This window comes from Carica papaya, chromosome 5 (genome assembly GCF_054855325.1).
Source record: "Carica papaya isolate Zhongbai chromosome 5, ASM5485532v1, whole genome shotgun sequence".
Taxonomy (NCBI): domain Eukaryota; kingdom Viridiplantae; phylum Streptophyta; class Magnoliopsida; order Brassicales; family Caricaceae; genus Carica; species Carica papaya.
In genome coordinates, this window is record NC_142313.1 from 26413026 (window position 1) to 26438626 (window position 25601).

General features: G+C 45.0%; 2 non-coding genes and 26 pseudogenes across 2 annotated transcripts; all 28 read right to left on the minus strand.

Annotated features, from left to right (window-relative positions):
- Positions 1-161: 161 nt before the first annotated feature.
- Positions 162-280, minus strand: LOC148256311 (5S ribosomal RNA; annotated as a pseudogene).
- A 530-nt stretch (positions 281-810) lies between these two features.
- Positions 811-929, minus strand: LOC148256312 (5S ribosomal RNA; annotated as a pseudogene).
- A 530-nt stretch (positions 930-1459) lies between these two features.
- On the minus strand, positions 1460-1578 carry LOC148256313 (5S ribosomal RNA; annotated as a pseudogene).
- A 207-nt stretch (positions 1579-1785) lies between these two features.
- On the minus strand, positions 1786-1904 carry LOC148256314 (5S ribosomal RNA; annotated as a pseudogene).
- An 855-nt stretch (positions 1905-2759) lies between these two features.
- Positions 2760-2878, minus strand: LOC148256315 (5S ribosomal RNA; annotated as a pseudogene).
- Positions 2879-3410: 532 nt separating this feature from the next.
- LOC148256316 (5S ribosomal RNA) lies at positions 3411-3529 on the minus strand (annotated as a pseudogene).
- A 529-nt stretch (positions 3530-4058) lies between these two features.
- Positions 4059-4177, minus strand: LOC148256317 (5S ribosomal RNA; annotated as a pseudogene).
- A 530-nt stretch (positions 4178-4707) lies between these two features.
- On the minus strand, positions 4708-4826 carry LOC148256318 (5S ribosomal RNA; annotated as a pseudogene).
- Positions 4827-6005: 1179 nt separating this feature from the next.
- LOC148256319 (5S ribosomal RNA) lies at positions 6006-6124 on the minus strand (annotated as a pseudogene).
- A 3678-nt stretch (positions 6125-9802) lies between these two features.
- Positions 9803-9921, minus strand: LOC148256320 (5S ribosomal RNA; annotated as a pseudogene).
- A 531-nt stretch (positions 9922-10452) lies between these two features.
- LOC148256321 (5S ribosomal RNA) lies at positions 10453-10569 on the minus strand (annotated as a pseudogene).
- Positions 10570-10766: 197 nt separating this feature from the next.
- On the minus strand, positions 10767-10885 carry LOC148256322 (5S ribosomal RNA; annotated as a pseudogene).
- A 206-nt stretch (positions 10886-11091) lies between these two features.
- On the minus strand, positions 11092-11210 carry LOC148256323 (5S ribosomal RNA; annotated as a pseudogene).
- A 437-nt stretch (positions 11211-11647) lies between these two features.
- On the minus strand, positions 11648-11766 carry LOC148256324 (5S ribosomal RNA; annotated as a pseudogene).
- Positions 11767-17024: 5258 nt separating this feature from the next.
- On the minus strand, positions 17025-17143 carry LOC148256325 (5S ribosomal RNA; annotated as a pseudogene).
- A 652-nt stretch (positions 17144-17795) lies between these two features.
- On the minus strand, positions 17796-17914 carry LOC148256326 (5S ribosomal RNA; annotated as a pseudogene).
- Positions 17915-18120: 206 nt separating this feature from the next.
- LOC148256327 (5S ribosomal RNA) lies at positions 18121-18239 on the minus strand (annotated as a pseudogene).
- A 328-nt stretch (positions 18240-18567) lies between these two features.
- LOC148256328 (5S ribosomal RNA) lies at positions 18568-18686 on the minus strand (annotated as a pseudogene).
- A 328-nt stretch (positions 18687-19014) lies between these two features.
- On the minus strand, positions 19015-19133 carry LOC148256329 (5S ribosomal RNA; annotated as a pseudogene).
- A 661-nt stretch (positions 19134-19794) lies between these two features.
- Positions 19795-19913, minus strand: LOC148256330 (5S ribosomal RNA; annotated as a pseudogene).
- Positions 19914-20119: 206 nt separating this feature from the next.
- On the minus strand, positions 20120-20237 carry LOC148256331 (5S ribosomal RNA; annotated as a pseudogene).
- Positions 20238-20443: 206 nt separating this feature from the next.
- LOC148256332 (5S ribosomal RNA) lies at positions 20444-20562 on the minus strand (annotated as a pseudogene).
- An 854-nt stretch (positions 20563-21416) lies between these two features.
- Positions 21417-21535, minus strand: LOC148256333 (5S ribosomal RNA; annotated as a pseudogene).
- Positions 21536-21741: 206 nt separating this feature from the next.
- On the minus strand, positions 21742-21860 carry LOC148256334 (5S ribosomal RNA; annotated as a pseudogene).
- Positions 21861-22390: 530 nt separating this feature from the next.
- On the minus strand, positions 22391-22509 carry LOC148256335 (5S ribosomal RNA; annotated as a pseudogene).
- A 206-nt stretch (positions 22510-22715) lies between these two features.
- LOC148256336 (5S ribosomal RNA) lies at positions 22716-22834 on the minus strand. Its single transcript, XR_015819875.1, has one exon. It is a non-coding gene; the product is annotated as a 5S ribosomal RNA (ribosomal RNA).
- Positions 22835-23574: 740 nt separating this feature from the next.
- Positions 23575-23693, minus strand: LOC148256337 (5S ribosomal RNA). The gene has a single exon (XR_015820902.1). It is a non-coding gene; the product is annotated as a 5S ribosomal RNA (ribosomal RNA).
- Positions 23694-24944: 1251 nt separating this feature from the next.
- On the minus strand, positions 24945-25063 carry LOC148256338 (5S ribosomal RNA; annotated as a pseudogene).
- Positions 25064-25601: the final 538 nt, after the last annotated feature.

Here is a 25601-nt window from a genome sequence, read left to right on the forward strand (position 1 = left end):
CCCACTACCGTCATTTGTTTCCTTGTGCATGCAAACTACACGTCTCCCTCTCGTTCTAATATCAATTAAAATGCCCCGGTGCCATGATTAGCATTTGCATATAAATCAGTGGATAATAATTCAAGTTGCGCGTAATGTCAAATGACCTATCTACAAAAAAATGGGTGCAACACGAGGACTTCGAAGGAGGTCACCCATCCTAGTACTTCTATTGCCCAAGCACACTTAACTGTGGAGTTCTGTTGGGATCTAGTGCATTAGTGCTGGTATGATCGCACCTGTTTCATTCCATACTGCAAATACATACACTCCTTCTCCTTCCCTCCCCCTCCCCTCATTTGTTTCCTTGGGCGTGCACACTGTATCTCTAATTCTCCTTCTAATATCAAGTAAAATACCCCAGCGCCGTGACTCACATTTACGAATAAACTAGCGGACCATAATTCAAGTCGCGCGTAATGTCGAACGATCCATCTGCAAAAGAATAGGTGAAACACGAGGACTTTCTAAGAGGTCACCCATCTTAGTACTACTCTCGCCCAAGCACACTTAACAGTAGAGTTTTGATGGAAACCGGTGCATTAGTACTGGTATGATCGCACTTGTTTGCTTTCGCATTGCAAATATATACACTCCTTCTCCTTCCCTCTCCCCTCCAGTAATTTGTTTCCTTGTGCGTGCACACTGCACCTTTTCTCTTCGTTTTAATATCAATTAAAATGCCTCGACGGCGTAACTCACATTTGCGAATAAACCAACGGACCATAGTTCCAGTTGCACATAACGTCGAACAACCCATCTGCTAGAAAATGGGTGCAACACGAGGACTTCCAAGGAGGTCACCCATCCTAGTACTACTCTCGCCCAAGCACACTTAACTGCGGAGTTCTGATGGGATCCAGTGCATTAGTGCTAGTATGATCACACCTATTTGCTTTCGCGTTGCAAATACATATATTCCTTCTCCTTCCCTTCCCCCTCTCGTCATTTGTTTCCTATGGCGTGCATACTGCACCTCTCCTTATCGTTCTAATATCAATTAAAATGTCCCTGTGCCGTTACTAACATTTGCATATAAACCAGCGGACCATAGTTCCAGTCGCGCGTAACGTCGAACGACTCATCTGAAAAAAATTGGTGCAACACGAAGACTTCCCAGTAGGTCACACATCCAAGTACTACTCTCGCCCAAGCACACTTAAGTGTGGAGTTCTTATGGGATCCGGTGCATTAGGGCAGATATGATCGCACTTGTTTCATTCCGCACTGCAAATACATACATTCCTTCTCCTTCCCTCCCCCTCCTGTCATTTGTTTCCTTGTGCGTTCACACTGCACCTCTCCTTATCGTTCTAATATCAAGTAAAATGCCCCGGCGCCGTGACTCACATTTGCGAATAAACCAAGGGGCAATAGTTCCAGTCACGCGTAACATCAAATGACCCATTTACAAAAACAATTGGTGCAACACGAGGACTTCCAAGGAGGTCACCCATCCTAATACTACTCTCACCCAAGCAAACTTAACTACGGAGTTCTGATTGGATCCGGTGCATTAGTGCTGCTATGATCACACCTGTTTCATTCCGCGCTGCAAATACATATACTCCTTCTCATTCCCTCCCCACTACTGTCATTTTGTTTCCTTGTGCGTGCACACTACACCTCTCCTTCTTGTTCTAATATCAAGTAAATTGCCCAGGCGCCGTGACTCACATTTGCGAATAAACCAGCGGACCATAATTATAGCCGCATGTACTGTCGAACGATCCATCTACAAAAGAATAAGTGAAACACGAGGACTTTCCAAGAGGTCACCCATCCTAGTATTACTATCGCCTAAGCACACTTAACAGCGGAGTTCTGAGGGGATCCGGTGTATTAGTGCTGGTATGATCGCACTTGTTTGCTTCTGCGCTGCAAATACATACACTCTTTCTTCTTCTCTCCCCCTCCTATCATTTGTTTCCTTGTGCGTGCACACTGCACCTCCTCTTCTCATTCTAATATCAATTAAAATGCCCTGGTGCCGAGACTAACATTTGCGTATAAACCACTGGACCATAGTTTCACTCGCGCATAACGTCGAACGACCCATCTGAAAGAAAATGGGTACAACATGAGGACTTCCAAGGAGGTCACCCATCCTAGTACTACTCTCGCCCAAGCAAACCTAACTATGGAGTTCTGATGCGATCTGGTGCATTAGTGCTACTATGATCGCACATATTTCATTCCGCGCTGTAAATACATACACTCCTTCTCCTTCCCTCCCCCCTCCCATCATTTGTTTCATTGTGCGTGCACACTGCACCTCTCCTTCTCGTTCTAATATCAAGTAAAATGCTCCAGTGCCGTGACTCACATTTGCGAATAAACCAACGGATCATAGTTCCAGTCGCGCGTAACATTGAACGACCCATTTGCAAAAAAATGGGTACAACATGAGGACTTCTCAGGAGCTCACCCATCCTGGTACTACTCTCGCCCAAGCACACTTAATTGCGAAGTTTTGATGGGATTCGGTGCATTAGTGCTGGTATGATAGCACCTGCTTCATTCCATGCTGCAAATACATACACTCCTTCTCCTTCCCTCCCCCCTCCCGTCATTTGTTTCCTTGCACGTGCACACTGCACCTCTGTTTCTCGTTCTAATATCAAGTAAAATGCCCTGGCGCCGTGACTCACATTTGTGAATAAACCAGCGAACTATAGTTCCAATCGCATGTAACGACGAACCACCCATCTACAAAATAATGGGTGCAACACGAGGACTTCCAAGTAGGTCACCCATCATAGTATAACTCTCGCCCAAGCAAACTTAAATGCAGAGTTCAGAAGGGATATGGTTCATTAGTGCTGGTATGATCGCACCTGTTTTATTCTGGCGCTGCAAATACATACACTCATTCTCCTTCCCTCCCCCCTCTCGTTATTTATTTCCTTATGCGTGCACACTATACCCCTCCTTCTCGTTCTAATATCAACTAAAATTTTCTAGCTCCGTAACTCATATTTGAGAATAAACGATCGGACTATAGTTCCAGTTGAGCGTAACATCGAATGAACCATCTGCAAAAAAATGGTTGCAACACGAATACTTCCCAAGAGGTCACCCATCTGAGTTTTACTCTCGCCCAAGCACACTTGACTGTGGAATTCTGATGGGATCCGGTGCATTACTGCTGGTATGACCGTACTTGTCTCATTTTGCGCTACAAATACATACACTCCTTCTCCTTTCCTCCTCTCTACCCTTATTTGTTTCCTTATGCGTACACACTGCACCTCTGCTTCTCGTTTAAATATCAAGTAAAATTCTTCGGTGCCGTGACTCACATTTGTGAATAAACCAGCGGACCATAACTCCAGTCGCGCGTAATGTCAAACGACCCATCTTCAAAAAAATGGGTGCAACACGAGGACTTCCCAGGAGGTGAACCATCCTAGTACTACTCTCGCCCAAACAAACTTAACTGCGGAGTTCTGATGGGATCCTTTGCAATTGTGCTGGTATGATCGCACCTATTTCATTCCGCGCTACAAATACATACACTCCTTCTCCTTCCCTCCCCCCTCCCGTCATTTTTTTCCTTGTGCTTGTACACTGCACCTCTCCTTCTCGTTCTAATATCAAGTAAAATGCCCCGACGCCGTGACTCACATTTGTAAAAAAACCAGCAGACCATAGTTCTAGTAATGCGTAACGTCAAACGACCCATCTGTAAAAAAATGGTTGCAACCCGAGGACATTCCAGGAGGTCACCACTCCTAGTACTATATTCCCCTAAGCACATTTAACTGCGGAGTTCTGATGAGATCCGGTGAATTAGTGATGGTATAATGGCACTTGTTTCATTCCGCGCTTTAAATACATATACTCCTTCTCCTTCCTTCCCCCCTCCCATCATTTGTTTCCTTGTGCGTGCACACTGCACTTTTGCTTCTCGTTCTAATATCAAGTAAAATGCCCAGGCGAATGACTCACTATTGCGAATAAACCATGGAACATAGTTCCAGCAGCGCGTAAGGTCGAACAACCCATTTGAAAAAAAATAGGTGCAACACGAGGACTTCCCAAGAGGTCACCCATCATAGTTCTACTCTCGCCTAGGCACACTTAACTGCAGAGTTCTGATGGGATACGGTACATTAGTGATGGTATGATCGCACCTGTTTGCTTCCACTTTGTGAAAACATACACTCATTCTCATTCCCTCCCCCCTTCCATAATTTGTTTCCTTGTACATGCACACTGCATCTCTCCTTCTCGTTCTAATATCAATTAAAATGCCCTGACGCCGTGACTCACATTTGTAAAAAATCCAGTGGACTACAGTTCCAGTCGCGCGTAACGTCGAGCAACCCATCTGCAAAATAATGGGTGCAATACGAGCACTTCTGAGGAGGTCACCCATCCTAGTACTACTCTCGCCCAAGCAAACATCAATGCGAAGTTCTGTTGGGATCTGGTGCATTAGTGCTGGTATGATCGCACCTGTTTCATTACGCGCTGCAAATAAATACACTCATTCTCATTCCCTCCCCCTCCCGCAGTTTGTTTCCTTGTGCGTGCACACTGTACCTTTCATTCTCGTTTTAATATCAAGTAAAATGCATCAGTGTCGTGACTCACATTTACGAATAAACCAGCAGACCATAATTCCAGTCCCGCGTAACGTCGAACGACCCGTCTGCAAAAAAATGAGTGCAACACGAGAACTTCCCAAGAGGTCACCCATCCTAGTACAACTCTCGCCCAAGCACACTTAAATGTGGAGTTCAGAAGGGATCCGGTGCATTAGTGCTGGTATGATCGCACCTGTTTTATTCTGCACTACAAATAGATACACTCCTTCTCCTTCCCTCCCTCCTCCCATCATTCGTTTCCTTGTGCGTGCACACTGCACCCCTTTTTCTTGTTCTAATATCAACTAAAATTTTCTGGCGTCGTGACTCACATTTGCGAATAAACCAGCGGACCATAGTTCTAGTCGCGCGTAATGTCGAACGACCCATCTAAAAAAAAAGGGTGAAACACGAGTACATCCCAAGAGGTCACCCATCCTAGTTTTACTCTCGCCCAAGCACACTTAATTGTGAAGTTCTGATCGGATCTGGTGCATTAGTGCTGGTATGATCGCACCTGTTTTATTTCCCGCAACAAGTACATACACTCCTTCTCCTTTCTTCCCCCCTTCCCTCATTTGTTTCCTTGTGCGCGCACACTGCACCTCTACTTCTCGTTCTAATATCAAGTAAAATGCCCCAGCGCCGTGACTCACATTTGTGAATAAACCAGCGAACCATAATTCCAGTCGCGCGTAACATCGAACGATCCATCTGCAAAAAAAAGGGTGCAACACAAGGACTTCCCAGGTGGTTAACCATCCTAACACTACTCTCGCCCAAGAAAACTTAACTGCGGAGTTCTGATTGGATTTGGTGCATTTGTGCTAGCATGATCGCACCTGTTTCATTCCACGCTACAAATACATACACTCCTTCTCCTTCCCTTCCCCCTCTCGTCATTTGTTTCCTTATGCGTGCATACTGTACCTCTCCTTCAAGTTCTAATATCGAGTAAAATGGCTCGGCGCCGTGACTCACATTTGCGAATAAACCAACGGAGCATAGTTCCACTCGCGCATAACGTCGAACACCCCATCTGAAAGAAATAGGTGCAACACAAATGACTTCCCAGGAGGTCACCACTCCTAGTACTACACTCGCACAAGCACATTTAACTGCGGAGTTCTGATAGGATCCGTTGAATTAGTGATGGTATCATGGCACCTGTTTCATTCCGCGCTGCAAATACATACACACCTTCTTCTTCCCTCCCCCTTCCCGTCATTTGTTTCCTTGTGCGTGCACACTGCATCTCTGCTTGTCATTCTAATATCAAGTAAAATGCCTCGGCGCCGTGACTCACATTTATGAATAAACCAGCAGACCATACTTCCAGTTGCGCGTAACGTCCAACACCCCATCTGAAAAAAATAGGTGCAACACAAGGACTTCTTAGGAGGTCACCCATTCTAGTACTACTCTCGCCCAAGCACACTTGATTGCAGAGTTCTGATGGGATCCGATGCATTACTGCTGGTATAATGGCACTTGTTTCATTCTGCGCTCTAAATACATACACTCCTTCTCCTTCTCTCACCTATTCCCTCATTTGTTTCCTTGTGCATGCACACTGCACCTCTCCTTCTCGTTCTAATAGCAAGTAAAATGCCCTAGCGTTGTGACTCACATTTGCGAATAAACTAGTGAACTATAGTTCCAGTCGCGCGTAACGTCGAACGAACTATCTCGACTCATGCCCGTATGAACGGATCGTCCGCTGCCTCTCATTTTTTGTTGTTCTACTATTTAAGATGCTTGGAATAACACTCTCATCATGTGATGGGCTTTAATATAATGCTAGAAAAATATTAAGAAAAATTCTTTGGTGCCGTGACTTACGTTTGCAAATGAACCGGCGGACCATCGTTCCGGTCCAGTTGAATGTTTAATGCCTCGTCTGTAAAAAGAAGGGTGCAAAGCGAGAAGTTTATAGGAGATCACCCATCCATGTTCTACTCTCGCCCAAGCACACTTAACTTTCGAGTTTTGATGTGATTCGGTGTATTAGTGCTGGTTTGATCGTATCTTTTTTATTTTGCACTGTAAATACATACACTCCTTCTCCTTCCCACCCCCCCTCCCAGCATATGTTTCCTTTTGCGTGCACACTGCACCTCTCATTCTCGTTCTAATATTGAGTAAAATGCATTGGCACCGTGACTCACATTTGTGAATAAACCAGCGGACCATAGTTCCAGTCGCGCGTAACGTCGAACGACCCATCTGCAAAAAAATGAGTGCAACACGAGTACTTCCTAAGAGGTCACCCATCCTAGTACAACTCTCACTCAAGCACACTTAAATCCGTAGTTCAGAAGGGATCCAGTGCATTAGTACTGGTATGATCGCACCTATTTTATTCTACGCTACAAATACATATAATCCTTCTCCTTCCCTCCCCCTTCCCGTCATTTGTTTCCTTGTGCGTGCACACTGCACCTCTCTTTCTCGTTCTAATATCAAGTTAAATGTCCCTGCGCCGTGACTCATATTTGTGAATAAACCAACGGACCATAGTTCAAGTCGCACGTAACGTCAAATGACCCATTTGCAAAAAAATGGGTGTAACACGAGGACTTCCAAGGAGGTCACCCATCCTAGTACTACTCTCACACAAGCATACTTAACTGCGAAGTTCTGATGGGATCTGGTGCATTAGTACTTGTATGATCGCACCTGTTTCATTTTGGCACTGCAAATACATACACTCCATCTCCTTCCCTCCCCACTCCCGTCATTTGTTTCCTTGTGCATGCACACTACACCTCTCCTTCTCGTTCTAATATCAAGTAAAATGCCTCGGTGCCGTGACTCACATTTATGAATAAACCAGCAGACCATAGTTTTAGCTGCGCGTAACGTCAAACACTCCATCTAAAAAAAATAGGTGCAACAAAGGACTTCCCAAGAGGTCACCACTTCTAGTACTACACTCGCCCAAACACATTTACCTGCGGAGTTCTGATGGGATCCGATGAATTAATGATTGTATAATGGTATCTGTTTCATTCTGCGCTCCAAATATATACACTCCTTCTCCTTCCCTCCCCCCTCCCATCATTTGTTTTCTTGTACATGCACACTGCACCTCTCCTTCTCGTTCTAATGTAAAGTAAAATGCCCCGGCGCCATGACTCACATTTGCGAATAAACTAGCGGGCCATAGTTTCAGTCGCGTGTAACGTCGAATGACCCATCTCATTTAATGCCCATATGAACGGATCGCCTGTCGCCTCTCATTTTTTGTTGTTCTACTATTTAAGATTCTCGCAATGACACTCTCATCACGTGATGAGCTTTAACTGAATGCTGGAAAAATATTAAGAAAAATGCTCTGGTGCCGTGACTCACGTTTGAAAATGAACCGGCGGACCATCGCTACGGTCCAGTTGAATGTTTGACACCCCGTCTGCAAAAAGAATAGTGCAACACGAGGACTTCCTTGGAGGTCACCACTTCTAGTACTACACTCGCCCAAGCACATGTAACTCCGGAGTTGTGAATGTCACCTGTTTCATTCTGCGCTCCAAATACATACACTTCTTCTCCTTCCCTCCCCCCTCCCGTCATTTGTTTCCTTATGTGTGCACACTGCACCTCACCTTCTCGTTCTAATATCAAGTAAAATGCACCAGCGCCATGACTTACATTTGTGAATAAACCAGCGGACCATAGTTCAATTCGCGCATAACGTCGAATGACCCATCTCCAAAAAAATGGCTACAACACGAGTACTTCACAAGAGGTCATCGATCCAAATACTACTCTCGCCCAAGCACACTTAACTACGTAGTTCTGATGGGATCCAGTGCATTAGTGCTGGTATGATCGCACATCTTTCATTTCGCACTGCAAATACATACATTCTTTCTCCTTCCCTCCCCCTTCTGTCATTTGTTTCATTGTGCGTGCACACTGCATCTCTCCTTCTCATTCTAATATCAAGTAAAACTCTCCGGCACCGTGACTCACATTTACGAATAAACCAGCGGACAATAGTTTCAATCGCACGTAACGTCGAAGGACCCATCAGCAAAAAAATGGGTGAAACACGAGGACTTTCCAGGAGGTCACCTATCCTAGTACTACTATCACCCAGGCACACTTAACTCCGGAGTTCTGATTTGATCTGGTGAATTAGTGATGGTATGATCGCAAATGTTTCATTTCTCGCTGCAAATACATACACTCCTTCTCCTCCCCTCCCCCCTCCCGTGATTTGTTTCCTTGTGTGTGCATACTGCACCACTCCTTCTCGTTCTAATATCAAGTTAAATGCCCCAGTGGCGTGACTCACATTTGTGAAAAAACTAGCAGACCATAGTTCGAGTCGTGTGTAACATCGGATGCCCCATCTGCAAAAAGATGGGTGCAACACGAGGACTTCCAAGGAGGCTACCCATCCTAGTACTACTCTTACACAAGCACACTTAATTGCGGAGTTCTAATGGGATCTGGTGCATTAGAACTGGTATGATCGCACCTGTTTCATTTCCCGCTGCAAATACATACACTCCATCTCCTTCACTCCCCCCTCCCTTCATTAGTTTCCTTGTGCGTGCATACTGCACCTCTCCTTCTCGTTCTAATATCAAATAAAATGTCTCGGCGCCGTGGCTCATATTTGCGAATAATCTAGCAGACCATAGTTCAAGCTGCGCGTAACGTCGAACGCCCCATCTAAAAATAATAGGTACAACACAAGGACTTCCCAAGAGGTCACCCATTCTAGTACTACTCTCGCCCAAGCACACTTGACTGCATTACAAATACATACACTTCTTCTCCGTCCCTCCCCCGTTCCCTCATTTGTTTCCTTGTACGTGCAAACCACACCTCTCCTTATCGTTCTAATATCAAGTAAAATGCCCCGGTGTCGTAACTAATATTTGCGAATAAACCAGCGAACCATAGTTCTAGTCGCGCGTAACGTCGAACGATCCATCTCGATTCATGCCCGTATGAACGGATCGCCCGCCACCTCTCTTTTTTTGTTGTTCTACTATTTAAGATGCTCGCAATGATACTCTCATCACGTGATGGGATTTAATATAATGCTAGAAAAATATTAAGAAAAATTCTCCGATGCCATGACTTACGTTTGTAAATGAATCGGCGGACCATTGTTCCGGTCCAGTTGAATGTTTAACGCCCCGTCTGTATAAAGAAGGGTGCAAAATGAGAACTTTCCAGGAAATCACCCATCCTAGTACTACTCTCGCCCAAGCACACTTAACTGCCGAGTTCTGATGGGATCCGGTGCATTAGTGCTGGTTTGATCACACCTTTTCTATTCTGCGCAATAAATACATACACTCCTTTTCCTTCCCTCCCCCCTCCCATCATTTGTTTCCATTTGCGTGCACACTGCACCTCTCATTCTCGTTCTAATATGAAGTAAAATGCCCCGGCGCCGTGACTCACATTTGTGAATAAACCAGCGGGCCATAGTTCCAGTCGCACACAATGTCGCAGGACCCATCTGTAAAAAAATTGGTGCAACACGAAGACTTCCTAGGAGTTCACCCATCCTAGTACTACTCTCGTCCAAGCACACTTAACTGTGAATTTCTGATGGGATCCGGTGCATTAACGTGGGTATGATCACACCTGTTTTAGGTCGCGCTGCAAATACATACACTCCTTCTCCTACCTTACCCCCTTCCGTCATTTGTTTTCTTGTGCGTGCACACTGCACCTCACCTTCTCGTTCTAATATTAAGTAAAATGCACCGGCGCAGTGACTCACATTTACGAATAAATCAGCGGATCATAATTTAAGTCGCATGTAACGTCGAACGACCCATATGCAAAAAAATGGGTGCAACACGAGTACTTCACAGGATCATCCATCCTAGTACTACTCTCGCCCAAGCAAACTTAACTGCAGAGTTCTGATGGGATCCGGTGCAATAGTGCTGGTATGATCGCACCTGTTTCATTCTGCGCTGCAAATACATACACTCCTTCTACATCCCTCCCCCTCCCGTCATTTGTTTCCTTGTGTGTCCACACTGTACCTCTCCTTGTCGTTCTAATATCAATTAAAATGCCCCAGAGCCATGACTAACATTTGCGTATAAACCAACGAACCATAGTTCCGTAACGTCGAACGACCCATTTGCAAAAACATGAGTTCAACACGAGGACTTCCTAGGAGGTCACCCATCCTAGTACTAATCTCGCCCATGCACACTTAACTGAGAAGTTCTGATGGGATCCAGTGCATTAGTGCTGGTATGATCGAACTTTTTTGCTTCTGCACTGCAAATACATACACTCCTTCTCCTTCCCTCCCCCCTCCCGTCATTTGTTTTCTTGTGCGTGCACACTGCACCTCTCCCTCTTGTTCTAATATCAATTAAAATACCCCGGTGCAATGACTCACATTTGCATATAAACTAGCGGATAATTGTTCTTGTCAAGCATAACGTCGAATGACGCAACTGAAAAAAAATAGGTGCAATATGAGGACTTCCCCGGAGGTCACCCATCAGGGTACTACTCTCTCTCAAGCACACTTAACTGCGGAGTTCTGATGGGATCCGGTGCATTAGTGCTGGTATGATCGCACCATTTTCATTCCACGCTGCAAATACATACACTCCTTCTCCTTCCCTCCTCCCTCCTGTTATTTATTTCCTTGTGCGTGCACACTGCACCTCTCCTTCTCGTTCTAATATCAAGTAAAATGCCCCGGTACCGTGACTCACATTTGCGAATAAATCAGCAGATAATTGTTCTAGTCGCGCGTAATGTCGAACGATCCATCTGAAAAAAAATGGGTGCAACACGAGGACTTCGTAAGAGGTCACCACTGCTTCTCATTTTTTGTTATTCTACTTTGTAATATGCTCGTAGACACTCTTATCACGTGATGACCTTTAATTGAATGCACGAAAAATATTAAACAAAATGCCCCGGTGCCGTTACTTATGTTTGCGAATGAACCGGTGGATTATCGCTCCGGTCCCGCGTAACGTTTAACGCCCAGTCTGAAAAAAGAAGGATGCAACATGAGAGCCGAGAGCTTCCCAGGAGGTAACCCGTCCTAGTACTACTCTCGCCCAAGCACGCATAACTGCAGAGTTCTGATGGGATCCGATGAATTAGTGCTGGTATGATCGCGCGTTTTCTTGTGTGGGCCGTAAATACATATACCCCTTCTCCTTCCTTCTCCCCTCTCGTCATTTGATTCACTGTGCACGCACGTCACCTCTTCTTCTAATTCTAATATTAAGGGAAATGCCCCGGCGCCTCTACTCATGCCCATATGAACGGATTGCCCACCGTACCTCGATTTTTGTTGTTATATTATGTAAGGTGCTCACAATGAGACTCTTATCACGTGATTTGTTTTAATTGAATGTGCAAAAAATATTAAGCAAAATGCCCCAGCGAACCATCGCTCCGGTCCTGCGTAACATTTAACACCCCATCTGTAGAAAGAATGGTGCAACACGAGCACTTCCCAGAAGGTCATGCATCTTAGTACTACTCTCGCCCAAAAATGCTTGACTGCGAAGTTCTGATGGGATCCGGTGACCTAGTGCTGGTATGATCGCAATTGTTTTGGTTTGTGCCGCAAATACATATACCCCTTCTCCTTTCCTCTCCCTTCCCATCATTTATTTCGCTGTGGGCGCAACTCACCTCTGCTTCTAGTTCTAATATCGAGCTAAATGCCCCGGCGCCTCTACTCATATCTATATGAAACACCCGTCGCACCTCCTTTTTCATTGTTTTATTATGTAAGATGCTCGCAATGATATTCTCAACACGTGATGGGCTTTAATTGAATGCATGAAAAATATTAAGCAAAATGTCCTGGCACCATGACTCACGTTTGTGAATGAACTGTGAGACCATCGCTCTAGTCCAGCCACCTCGACTCACTCCTAGATAAACGGATCGCCTGTCGTACCTTATTTTTCATTGTTCTACTATGTAAGATACTCGTAATGACACTCTTATCATGTGGTGGAATATAAATGAATGCACGAAAAGTATTAAGCAAAATATTCTGGCGCCACGACTCATGCCGGCGGACTATGGCTCCTATTGCGCATAACGTTTAACACCCCACCCGTAAAAAGACGGCCGTAACACGAGGACTTCCCAAAAGATCACCCATCCTAGTACTACTCTCGCCAAAACACGCTCAACTACGGAGTTAGATGGGATCCGGTGCATTATTGCTAGTATGATAGCACCTCTTCTATTTTGTGCTACAAATATATATATCTTTATCCCTCCCTCCTCCCCTGTTATTTGTTTCACTATGCGCGAATACCGCACCTCTGCTTATAGTTATAATCTAAAGCAAAATGCTCCGGCGCCTCGACTCATGCCCAGATTAATGGACTACCCCCTGCACCTCATTTTTTGTTATTCTACTATGTAAGATGCTCGTAATGAAACTCTTATTACATGGCGAACTATAAATGAATGCACAAAAAATATTAAGAAAAATGTCTTTGCGTTGCGACTCACTCCGAGGGACAACGACTTTGATCACGCATAATGTTTAACGTCCTGTCAGCAAAAAAACGAGTGGAATATGAGAACTTTCCAGGAGGTCACCCATCCTAGTACTATTTCCGCCCAAACACACTTAACTACGAAATTCAATGGGATCCAGTGCATTAGTGCAGGTATGATCGTACCCCTTCAATTCCACGCTGCAAGTACATATACTCCTTCTCCTTCCCTCCCCCTTCCTGTCATTTGTTTCGTTGTGCGCACACACCACACCTTTGTTTCTAGTTCTAATATCAAGCAAAATACCCTGGTACCTCGACTCACGCCCAGATGAATGGATCACCCGCCGTACCTCATTTTTCACTGTTATACTATGTAAGATACTCGTAATGACACTCTTATCACGTGGTGAACTATAAATGAATGCACGAAAAATATTAAAAAAAAGTTTCAACGTTGCTACTCATGTCGGCAGACTGTGGCTTTGATCACTCGCAACATTTGATGCCCCGTTTACAAAAAGATGGATGAAACAAGAGAACTTCCCAAGAGGTCACCCATCCTAGTATTACTTTCGCCCAAGGACGCTTAACTACGGAGTTCAATGGGATCCAGTGTATTAATGCTAGTATGATTGCACCCCTTCCCCCTCCCTCCCCCCACCGGTCATTTTTTTCGTTATGCGCGAACACCACACCTCTATTTATAGTTTTAATATCAAGCAAAATGCCCCGACAACTCGACTCACGCCAGAAGAAAGGACCGCCTGCCATACCTTATTTTTCTTTATTCTACTATGTAAGATGCTCGTAATGACACTCTTATCATGTGGTAGACTATAAATGAATGCACGAAAAAATAATAAGCAAAATTTTCTTGCGACACGACTCACGCCAGTGGAGTGTGGCTCCGACCACATGTATCGTTTTACGCCCCGTTTGCAAAAAGACAGTGCAACACGAGGACTTCTCAGGAGGTTACCGATCCTAATACTACTCTCGCCCAAGCATGCGTAACTGTATAGTTCGATGGGATCCGGTGAATTAGTGCTGGTATGATTGCACCCTTTCCATTTCGCATTGCAAATACATATACCCCTTCTCCTTTCCTCCCCTCTCCCGTCATTTTTTTCGCTATGCGCGCACACTGCATCTCTGTTTCTAGTTCTAATATCAAGCAAAATGCTCCAGCGCCTCGAATTATGCCCAGATTAAAGGACCACCCACGACACCTTTTTTTTCGTTGTTCTACTGTGTAAGATGCTTATAATGACTCTCTTATCACGTGGTGGACTATAAATGAGTGCATAAAAGAAAGTAAGCAAAATGAACCAGCGGACTATGGCTCCGGTCGTGCGTAATCTTTTAATGCCCTATCAGTAAAAAGACGGTTGCAACACAAGCACTTCCCAGGAGGTCACACATCCTAGTACTATTCTCGCCCAAACACACTTAACTTCGGAGTTTTGATTTGATATGGTGAATTAGTGATGGTATGATCGCAAATGTTTCATTCTGCGCTGCAAATATATACACTCCTTCTCCTTCCTTCCCCTCTCCCATCATTTCTTTCATTGTGTGTGCAAACTGCTCTTCTCCTTCTCGTTTTAATATCAAGTAAAATGCTCCGGCACCGTCACTCACATTTGTGAATAAACCAGCGGACCATAGTTTCAGTCGCGCATAACGTCGAATGACCCATCTGTAAAAAAATGGGAGAAACACGAGGACTTCCCAGGAGGTCACCCATCCTAGTACTACTCTCGCCCAAGCACACTTAACTCTGAAGTTCGGATTTGATTCGATGAATTACTGATGGTATGATCCCAAATGTTTCATTTTGTGCTGCAAAATACACACACTCATTCTCCTTCCCTCCCCCCTCCCGTCATTTGTTTCCTTGTGCGTGCAAACTGCACCTCTCTTCTCGTTCTAATATCAAGTAAAATGCTCCGACTCAGTCGCGCGTAACATTGAAGGACCCATCTGTAAAAAAATGGGTTAAACACGGGGACTTCCCAGAAGGTCACCCATCCTAGTACTACTCTCGCCCAAGCACACTTAACTCCGAAGTTCTGATTTGATTCGGTGAATTAGTGATGGTATGATCGCAAATGTTTCATTTTGCGCTGCATATACAAACACTCTTTCTCCTTCCCTCTCCCCTCCCGTCATTTGTTTCCTTGTGCGTGCAAACTGCACCTCTCCTTCTCGTTCTAATATCAAGTAAAATACTCCGGCTTAATCGTGCGTAACGTCGAAGGACTCATCTGTAAATAAATGTGTGAAACACGGGGATTTCCCAGGAGGTCACCCATCCTAATACTACTCTCGCCCAAGCACACTTAACTCCGAAGTTCTGATTTGACTCGGTGAATTAGTGATGGTATGATTGCAAATGTTTCATTTTGCGCTGCAAATACATACAGTCCTTCTCCTTCTCTCCCCCCCCCCCCCCCGTCATTTATTTTATTGTGCGTGAAAACTGCACCTCTCATTCTCGTTCTAATATCAAGTAAAATACTCTGGCTCCGTCACTCACATTTGCGAATAAACCAGCGAACCATAGTTTCAGCCGCATGTAACGTCAAAGGACCCATCTGTAAAAAAATTGGTGAAACACGAGGACTTCCCAGGAGGTCGCCCATCCTAGTACTACGATCGCCCAAGCACACTTAACTTCGGAGTTCTGATTTGATCCGGTGAATTAGTAATGGTATGATCGCAAATGTTTCATTTCGCGCTGCAAATACATACACTCCTTCTCCTTCCCTCCCCCCACCTGTCATTTGTTTCCTTGTGCGTGCACATTGCACCTCTCCTTCTCGTTCTAATATCAAGTAAAAAACCCTGGTGCAGTGACTCATATTTGGGAATAAACCAGTGGATCATAGTTCCAGTCGCGCGTACCGTCGAACGATCCATCTGCAAGAAAATGGATGCAACACCAATACTTCTCAGGAGGTCACCCATCTTAGTACTACTCTCGTCCAAGCATACTTGACCGCAGAGTTCTGATGGGATCCAGTGCATTAGTACTTGTTTGATCGCATCTGTTTCATTTCACGCTGTAAATATATACACTCCATCTCTTTCGCTCCCCCTCCCATCATTTGTTTCTTTGTGCGTGCACACTTCATCTCTGCTTCTCGTTTTAATATCAAGTAAAATGTTCTGGCGCCGTGACTCTTATTTGTGAATAAACCAGCGGACCATAGTTCCAGTCACGCGTAACGTCGAACGACTCATCTGCAAAAAAATTGGTGCAACACAAGAACTTCCCAAGAGGTCACCCATCCTAGTACTACTCTCACCCAAGCACACTTAAATACGGAGTTCTAATGGGATACAGTTCATTAATGTTGTTATGATCACACGTTTCATTTTGTGCTGCAAATACATACACTCCATCTCCTTCCCTCCCCCCTCTAGTCATTTGTTTCTTTGTGCGTGCACACTACACCTCTCCTTCTCATTCTAATATCAAGTAAAATGTCCCGGCGTTGTGACTCACATTTGCGAATAAACCAGCAGACCATAGTTCTAGTCGTGCGTAACGTTAAACGACCCATTTGCAAAAAAATGGGTGCAAGACGTGTACTTCCCAAGATGTCACCCATTCTAGTACTACTCTCGCCCTACCACACTTGACTTCAGAGTTCTGATTGGATCTTATGCATTAAAGCTGGTATGATCGCACCTGTTTTATTCCGTGCAGCAAATACATATAATCCTTCTCCTTCCCTCCCCCCCCCCCCGTCATTTGTTTCATTGTGCGTGCACACTACACCTCTCCTTCTCCTTCTAATATCAAATAAAATGCCCCAGCGCCGTGACTCACATTTGCGAATAAACCAGCAGACCATAGTTCAAGTCGCGCGTAACATCAAACGACCCATCTGCAAAAAAGTAGGTGCAACACGAGAACTTCCCAAGAGGTCACCCATTCTAGTACTACTCTCGCCCAAGCACACTTAACTGTGGAGTTCTGATGGGATCTGGTGCATTAGTGCTAGTATAATGGCACCTGTTTCATTCTGCGATTCAAATACATACACTCCTTCTCCTTCCGTCCCCCCTCTTGTCATTTGTTTCCTTGTGCGTGCACACTGCACCTCTGCTTCTCGTTCTAATATCAAGTAAAATACCCCGGCGCCGTGACTCTTATTTGTGAATAAACCAGCAGATCATAATTCTAGTCGCGTGTAACGTTGAACGACCCATCTGCAAAAAAGTCAGTGAAATACGAGGGCTTCCCAGGAGGTCACCCATCCTAGATTACTCTCGCCCAAACACACTTAACTGCGGAGTTCTGATGGGATCTGGTGCATTAGTGCTGGCATGATCCAACCTATTTCATTTTGCACTGCAAATACATACATTCCATCTCCTTTACTCCCTCATCCCATCATTTGTTTCTTTGTACATGCACACTGAAACTCTCCTTCTCATTCTAATATCAAGTAAAATGCCCCGGCACCGTGACCCACATTGGCGAATAAACCAGCGGACCCTAATTCTAGTCGCGCGTAACGTCGAACGAACCATCTATAAAAATATAAGTGCAACACTAGAACTTCCCAGGAGGTCACCCATTGTAGTACTACTCTTCCCAAGCACACTTAACTGCGGATCATAGTTCTAGTCGTGCGTAACGTCGAACGACCCATCTGCAAAAGAATAGGTGCAACACGAGGACTTCCCAGGTGGTCACCCATTCTAGTACTACTTTCGCCCAAGCACACTTAACTGCGGAGTTTTGAGGAGATCTGGTGCATTAGTGCTGGTATAATGGCACCTGTTGCATTCTGCGATGCAAATACATACACTCCTTCTCCTTCCCTCCCCTCTCCTGTCATTTGTTTCCTTGTGCATGCACACTGCACCTCTGCTTCTCGTTCTAATATCAAGTAAAATGCCCTGGCGTCGTGACTCTTATTTGTGAATAAACCAGCGGACCATAATTCCAGTCGTGCGTAACTTCGAACGACCCATCTGCAAAATAATAGGTGCAATACGAGGACTTCCCAGGTGGTCACCTTTTCTAGTACTAATCTCGCCCAAGCACACTTAACTGTGGACTTCTTATTGGATCTGGTGTATTAGTGCTGGTATGATCGCACTTGTTTCATTCCGCACTGCAAATACATACACTCCTTCTCCTTCCCTCCCCCCTCCCGTCATTTGTTTCCTTGTCCGTGCATACTGCGCCTCTCATTCTCGTTCTAATATCAAGTAAAATTTTCCGGTGCCGTGACTCACATTTGCGAATAAACCAGCTGACCATTATTCTAGTCGCGCGTAACGTCAAATTACCCATCTGTAAAAAAATAAGTGCAACACGAGAACTTCCCAGGAGCTCACCCATCGTAGTACTACTCTGCCCAAGCACACTTAATTGCGGACCATAGTTCTAGTCGTACGTAACGTCAAACGACCCATCTGCAAAAAAATATGCGCAATACGAGGACTTCCTGGGAGGTCACCCATTCGAGTACAACTCTTGCCCAAGCACACTTAACTGCGGACTTCTGATGGGATCTGGTGCATTATTGCTGGTATGATCGCACTTGTTTCATTCCGCGCTGCAAATACAAATACTCCTTCTCCTTCCCTCCCCCCTCCCGTCATTTGTTTCCTTGTGCGTGCACACTGCACCTCTCCTTTTAGTTCTAATATCAAGTAAAATGTCTCGGCACTGTGACTCACATTTGCAAATAAACCAACAGATCATAGTTCCAATCACGCGTAACGTCGAACAACTCATCTATAAAAAAGTAAGTGCAACATGAGAACTTCCCAGGAGGTCACCCATTGTAGTATTACTTTGCCCAAGCACACTTAACTGCGAACCATAGTTCCAGTCGTGCGTAACGTCAAACGACCCATCTGCAAAAAAATAGGTGCAACACGAGGACTTCCCAGGAGGTCACCCATTCTAGTACTACTCTTGCCCAAGCACACTTAACTGCGGGCTTCTGATGGGATCCAGTGCATTAGTGCTGGTATGATCGCACTTGTTTTATTCCGCACTGCAAATACATACACTCCTTTTTTTCTCCCCCCTCTCGTCATTTGTTTCCTTGTGCGTGCACACTGCACCTCTCTTTTTTGTTTTAATATCAAGTAAAATGCCCCGGCACCGTGACTCACATTTGAAAATAAACTAGCAAACCATATTTATAGTTGCGCGTAATGTCGAACCACCCATCTTTGAAAATATAAGTGCAACACGCGAACTTCCTAGGTGGTCACCCATCGTAGTACTACTCTACCCATGCACACATAACTGCGGACCATAGTTTTAGTCGTGCATAACGTCAAACTACCCATCTGCAAAAAAATATGTGCAACATGAGGACTTCCTAGGAGGTCACCCATTCTAGTACTACTATCGCTCAAGTATCGCTTAAGCACACTTAACTACGAAGTTCTGATGGGATCTGGTGCATTAGTGTCGGTATAATTGCACCTGTTTCATTATGCGATGGAAATACATACACTCCTTCTCCTTCCGTCCCCACTCCCGTCATTTGTTTCTTTGTGCGTGCACACTTCACCTCTGCTGCTCGTTCTAATATCAAGTAAAATGTCCCGGCACCGTGACTCTTATTTGTGAATAAACAAGCAGACCATAGTTCAAGTTGTGCGTAACATCGAACGACCCATCTGCAAAAAAATAGGTGCAACACGAGAACTTCTTAGGAGGTCATCTATTTTAGTACTACTCTCGCCCAAGAACACTTAACTGCGGACTTCTGATGGGATCCGGTTCATTAGTGCTGGTATGATCGCACTTGTTTCATTTCGCGCTGCATAAACATACACTCTTTCTCATTTCCCCCCTCCTCCCGTCATTTGTTTCCTTGTGCGTGCACACTGCACCTCTATTTTTCGTTCTAATATCAAGTAAAATGTCCCGGCGCCGTGACTCTTATTTGTGAATAAACAAGCGGACCATAGTTCAAGTTGTGCATAACATCGAACGGCCCATCTGCAAAAAAATAGGTGCAACACGAGAACTTCCTAAGGGTTATCTATTCTAGTACTACTCTAGCCCAAGCACACTTAACTCCGGACTTCTGATGGGATCCAGTGCATTAGTGCTGGTATGATCGCACTTGTTTTATTCCGCGCTGCAAATACATATACTCCATTTCCTTTCCTCCCCCCTCCCGTCATTTATTTCCTTGTGAGTGCACACTGCACCTCTCATTCTCATTCTAATATCAAGTAAAATGCCCCGTCAGCGTGACTCACATTTGTAAATAAACTAGAGGACCATAGTTCCAGTCGCGCGTAACATCGAACAACCAATCTGCAAAAAAATAGGTGCAACACGAGTACTTCCCAGGAGGTCACCCATCTTAGTACTACTCTCACCCAAGCACACAAAACTGCAGAGTTCTGATGGGATCCGGTGCATTAGTGCTGGTATGATCGCACCTGTTTCATTCCACGCTGTAAATACATACACACATTCTCCTTCCCTTCACCCTCTCGTCACTTGTTTCCTTGTGCGTGCACACTGCACTTCTCCTTCTCGTTCTAATATCAAGTAAAATGCCTCGGCGCCGTGACTCACATTTGTGAATAAACCAGTAGACCATAGATCCAGTCACGCGTAACCTCGACCGCCCCATCTAAAAACAATATGTGAAACACAAGGACTTCCCCGGAGGTCACAACTCCTAGTACTACACTCGCCCAAGCACATTAAAATACGGAGTTCTGATGGGATCCGGTGAATTAGTGATGGTATGATGGCACCTGTTTCATTCCGCGCTGCAAATACATGCACTCCTTCTTCTTCCCTCCCCCCTTCTGTCATTTGTTTACTTGTGCGTGCACACTGCACCTCTTCTTCTCGTTATAATTTCGAGTAAAATATCCTGGTGCCGTGACTCACAGTTATGAATAAACCAGCAGACCATAGTTTCAGTCGCGCGTAACGTCGAAGGACCCATTTGTAAAAAAATAGGTGCAACACGAGGACTTCCTAAGAGGTCACAACTCCTAGTACTACACTCGCCCAAGAACATTAACTGCGGAGTACTGATGAGATCAAGTCAATTAGTGATGGTATAATGGCATCTGTTTCATTCTGCGCTGCAAATACATACACTCCTTCTCCTTCCCTCCCCCCTCTTGTCATTTGTTTCCTTGTGCGTGCACATCGCACCTTTGCTTCTCATTCTAATATTAAGTAAAATGTCCGAGCGCCGTGACTCACATTTGTGAATAAACCAGCGGACCATATTTCCAGTCGCGCATAACGTCGAAGGACCCATCTGCAAAAAAATAGGTGAAACATGAGGACTTCCCAGAAGGTCACCCATCCTAGTACTACTCTCGCCCAAGCACACTTAACTGCGGAATTAAGATGGGATTCAGTGTATTAGTGCTGGTATGATCGCACCTATTTCATTCTGCTCTGCAAATACATACACTCATTCTCCTTCCCTCCCCCCTCTCGTCATTTGCTTACTTGTGCGTGCACAATGCACCTCTGCTTCTTGTTATAATATCAAGTAAAATGTCTGGGTACCATCACTCACATTTGTGAATATACCAGTGGACCATAATTCTAGTCGCGCATAACGTCGAACGACCCATCTGCAAACAACTTGGTGCAACACGAGTACTTCCCAGGAGGTCACCCATTCTAGTACTACTCTCGCCCAAGCACACTTAACTGTGGAGTTCTGATGGGATCCGTTGCATTAGTGCTGGTATGATCTCACTTGTTTCATTCCGTGCTGCAAATACATACACTCCTTCTCCTTCCCTCCCCTCTCTTGTCATTTGTTTCCTTGTGCGTGCACACTGTACCTCTCCTTCTCGTTCTAATATCAAGTAAAGTATTTCAGTGCCGTGACTCACATTTGCGAATAAACCAGTGGACCAAAGTTTCAGTCGCGCATAATGTCGAATGCCCCATCTGAAAAAAATAGGTGCAACACAAGGACTTTCTAGGAGGTCACCACTTCTAGTACTACACTCGCTTAAGCACATTTAGCTACGGAGTTCTGATGGGATTCGGTGAATTAATGATGGTATAATGGCAACTGTTTCATTCTGCGTTGCAAATATATACACTCCTTCTCCTTCCCTCCCCCCTCTCGTCATTTGTTTCCTTGTGCGTGCACATCCCACCTTTGTTTCTCATTCTAATATCAAGTAAAATGCCCTAGCGCCGTGACTCACATTTGTGAATAAACCAGCAGACCATATTTCCAGTCGTGCATAACGTCGAATTTCCTATCTACAAAAAAATAGGTGAAATATGAAGACTTCCGAGGAGGTCACCCATCCTAGTACTACTATCGCCCAAGCACACTTAGCTGTGGAGTTTTGATGGGATCCGGTGCATTAGTGCTAGTATGATCGCACCTATTTCATTCCGCGCTGCAAATACATACACTCAATCTCCTTCCCTTTCCCCTCTTGTCATTTGTTTCCTTGCGCGTGCACAATGCACCTTTGCTTCTCATTATAATATCAAGTAAAATGTCCGGGCACCGTTACTCACATTTGTGAATAAAACAGCGAACCATAGTTCCAGTCGCGCATAACGTCGAACTACCCATCTGTAAAAAAATGGGTGCAACACGAGTACTTCCCAGGAGGTCACCCATTCTAGTACTACTCTCGCCCAAGCACACTTAACTTCGGAGTTCTGATGGGATCCGGTGCTTTAGTGCTGGTATGATCGCACCTATTTCATTCCGCGCTGCAAATACTTACAGTCCTTCTCCCTCCCTCCCCTCTCCTATCATTTGTTTCCTTGTGCGTGCATACTGCACCTCTCCTTCTCGTTCTAATATCAAGTAAAATATTTCAGCACCGTGACTCATATTTGCGAATAAACCAGTGGACTAAAGTTCCAGTCGCGTATAATGTCGAACGACCCATCTGAAAAAAATAGGTGCAATATAAGGACTTTCCAGGAAGTCACCACTTCTAGTACTACACTCGCTTAAGCACATTTAACTGCAGAGTTTTGATGGGATCCGGTGAATTTGCGATGGTATAATGACACCTGTTTCGTTCTACACTGTAAATACATACATTCCTTCTCCTTCCCTATCCCCTCCCGTCATTTGTTTCCTTGTGCGTGCACACTGCACCTCTCCTTCTCGTTCTAATATCAAGTAAAATACCCCGGTGCCGTGACTCACATTTGTGAATAAACTAGCAGACTAAAGTTTCAGTCGCACGTAACATCGAACGACCAATCTCAACTCATGCCCATATGAACGGATCGCCCGCCACCCCTCGTTTTTTTATTTTACTATTTAATATGCTCGCAATTACAGTCTCATCATGTGATGGGCTTTAATTGAATGTTGAAAAAATATTAAGAAAAATGCTCCGGTGCCGTGACTCACGTTTGCAAATGAACCTGCTCACCATCGCTCTGGTCCAGTTGAATGTTTAACTCCCCGTCTGCAAAAAAAAGGGTGCAACACGAGAACTTCCCAGGAGATCACCCATCCTAGTACTACTCTCGCCCAAGCACACTTAACTACGGAGTTCAGATGGGATCCGGTGAACTAGTGCTGGTATGATCGCACCCATTCTAGTTTGCACTGCAAGTACATATACCCTTTCTCCTTCTGTCTCCCCTCCCGTCATTTGGTTCGTTGTGCGTGCACCTCACCTCTGCATCTAATTCTAATATCAAGCGAAATACCCCGGTGCCTCGACCTGTTCCCATATGAACGGATAGTGCCGCACCTCGTTTTTAGTTGTTCTACTATGTAATATGCTCGCAGACACTCTTATCATGTGATGGGCTTTAATTGAATGCGCGAAAAATATTAAACAAAATACTCCGGCGTCGTGACTCACGTTTGCGAATGAACCAGTGGACCATCATTCCAGTCCCGCGCAACGTTTAACGCCCAGTCTGAAAAAAGAAAGATGCAACACAAGAGCCAAGAGCTTCCAAGGAGGTAACCCATCCTAGTACTACTCTCGCCCAAGCACGCATAACTACAGAGTTCTGATGGCATCCGGTGAACTAGTGCTGGTATGATTGCACCCTTTCTTGTTTGCGCTGCAAATACATATGCCCCTTCTCCTTCCCTCTCCCCTCCTGTCATTTGATTCGCTATGCGCGCACCTCACTTCTTCTTATAGTTCTAATGTTAAGCGAAATACCCCAGCACCTCGACTCATGCCCATATGAATGGATCGCCCACCGCACCTAGTTTTTTGTTGTTATATTATATAAGGTGCTCGCAATGACACTCTTATCACGTGATTGGTTTTAATTGAATGTTCAAAAAATATTAAGCAAAATGCCCCGGCAGACCGTCGCTCCGTTCCCGCGTAACATTTAACGCCCCATCTATAGAAAGAAGGGTGGAACACGAGCACTTCCAAGAAGGTCACGCATCCTAGTACTACTCTCGCCCAAGAACGCTTGATTGCGGAGTTCTAATGGGATCTGGTGAACTAGTGCTGGTATGATCGCAGTCGTTTTAGTTTGCGCAACAAATACATATACTCCTTCCCCTTCCCTCTCCCTTCCCATCATTTATTTCGTTGTGGGCACAACTCACCTTCGTTTCTAGTTCTAATATCGAGCGAAATGCCCGGGTGCCTCGACTCATGTCTATATGAGACACCCGTCGCACCTCCTTTTTCATTGTTCTACTATGTAAGATGCTCGCAATGACACTCTCAACACGTAATGGGCTTTAATTGAATGCACGAAAAATATTAAGCAAAATGTCCTAGCGCCGTGACTCACGTTTGTGAATGAACCGCCGGACTGTCTCTCTGGTCCCGCGTAACATTTAATGCCCCTTCTACAAAAAGAAGGGTGCAACATGAGTACTTCCCAAGAGGTCACCCATCCCACTACTACTTTCGCCCAAGTACGCTTAACTGCAGAGTTCTGATGGGATCCGGTGAATTAGTGCTGGTATGATTGCACCCCTTTTAATTTGCGCCGCAAAGACATATACCACTTCTCTTTCCCTCTCCTTTCCTGTCATTTGTTTCGCTGTGCGCGCAACTCACCTCTGCTTCTAGTTCTAATATCGAGCGAAATGCCCTGGCACCTCGACTCATACCCATATGAACGGATCGCCCGCTGCACCTCATTTTTCGTTGTTCTACTATTTAAGATGCTCGCAATGACACTCTCATCACGTGATGGGCTTTAATTGAATGCACGAAAAGTATTAAGCAAAATGCCCCAGCACTGTGACTCACATTTGTGAATGAACAGGCGGACCGTCGCTCTAGTCCCGCGTAACATTTAATGCCCCGTCTGCAAAAAAAAGAGTGCAACACGAGTGCTTCGCAAGAGGTCACCCATTTTAGAACTACTCTCGCCCAAGCATGCTTAACTGCAGAGTTCTGATGGATCTCGTGAACTAGTGCTGGTATGATGGCACCCTTTCTAATTTGTGCTGCAAAGACATATATCTCTTCTCCTTCCCTCTCCCTTCTCGTCATTTGTTTCACTATG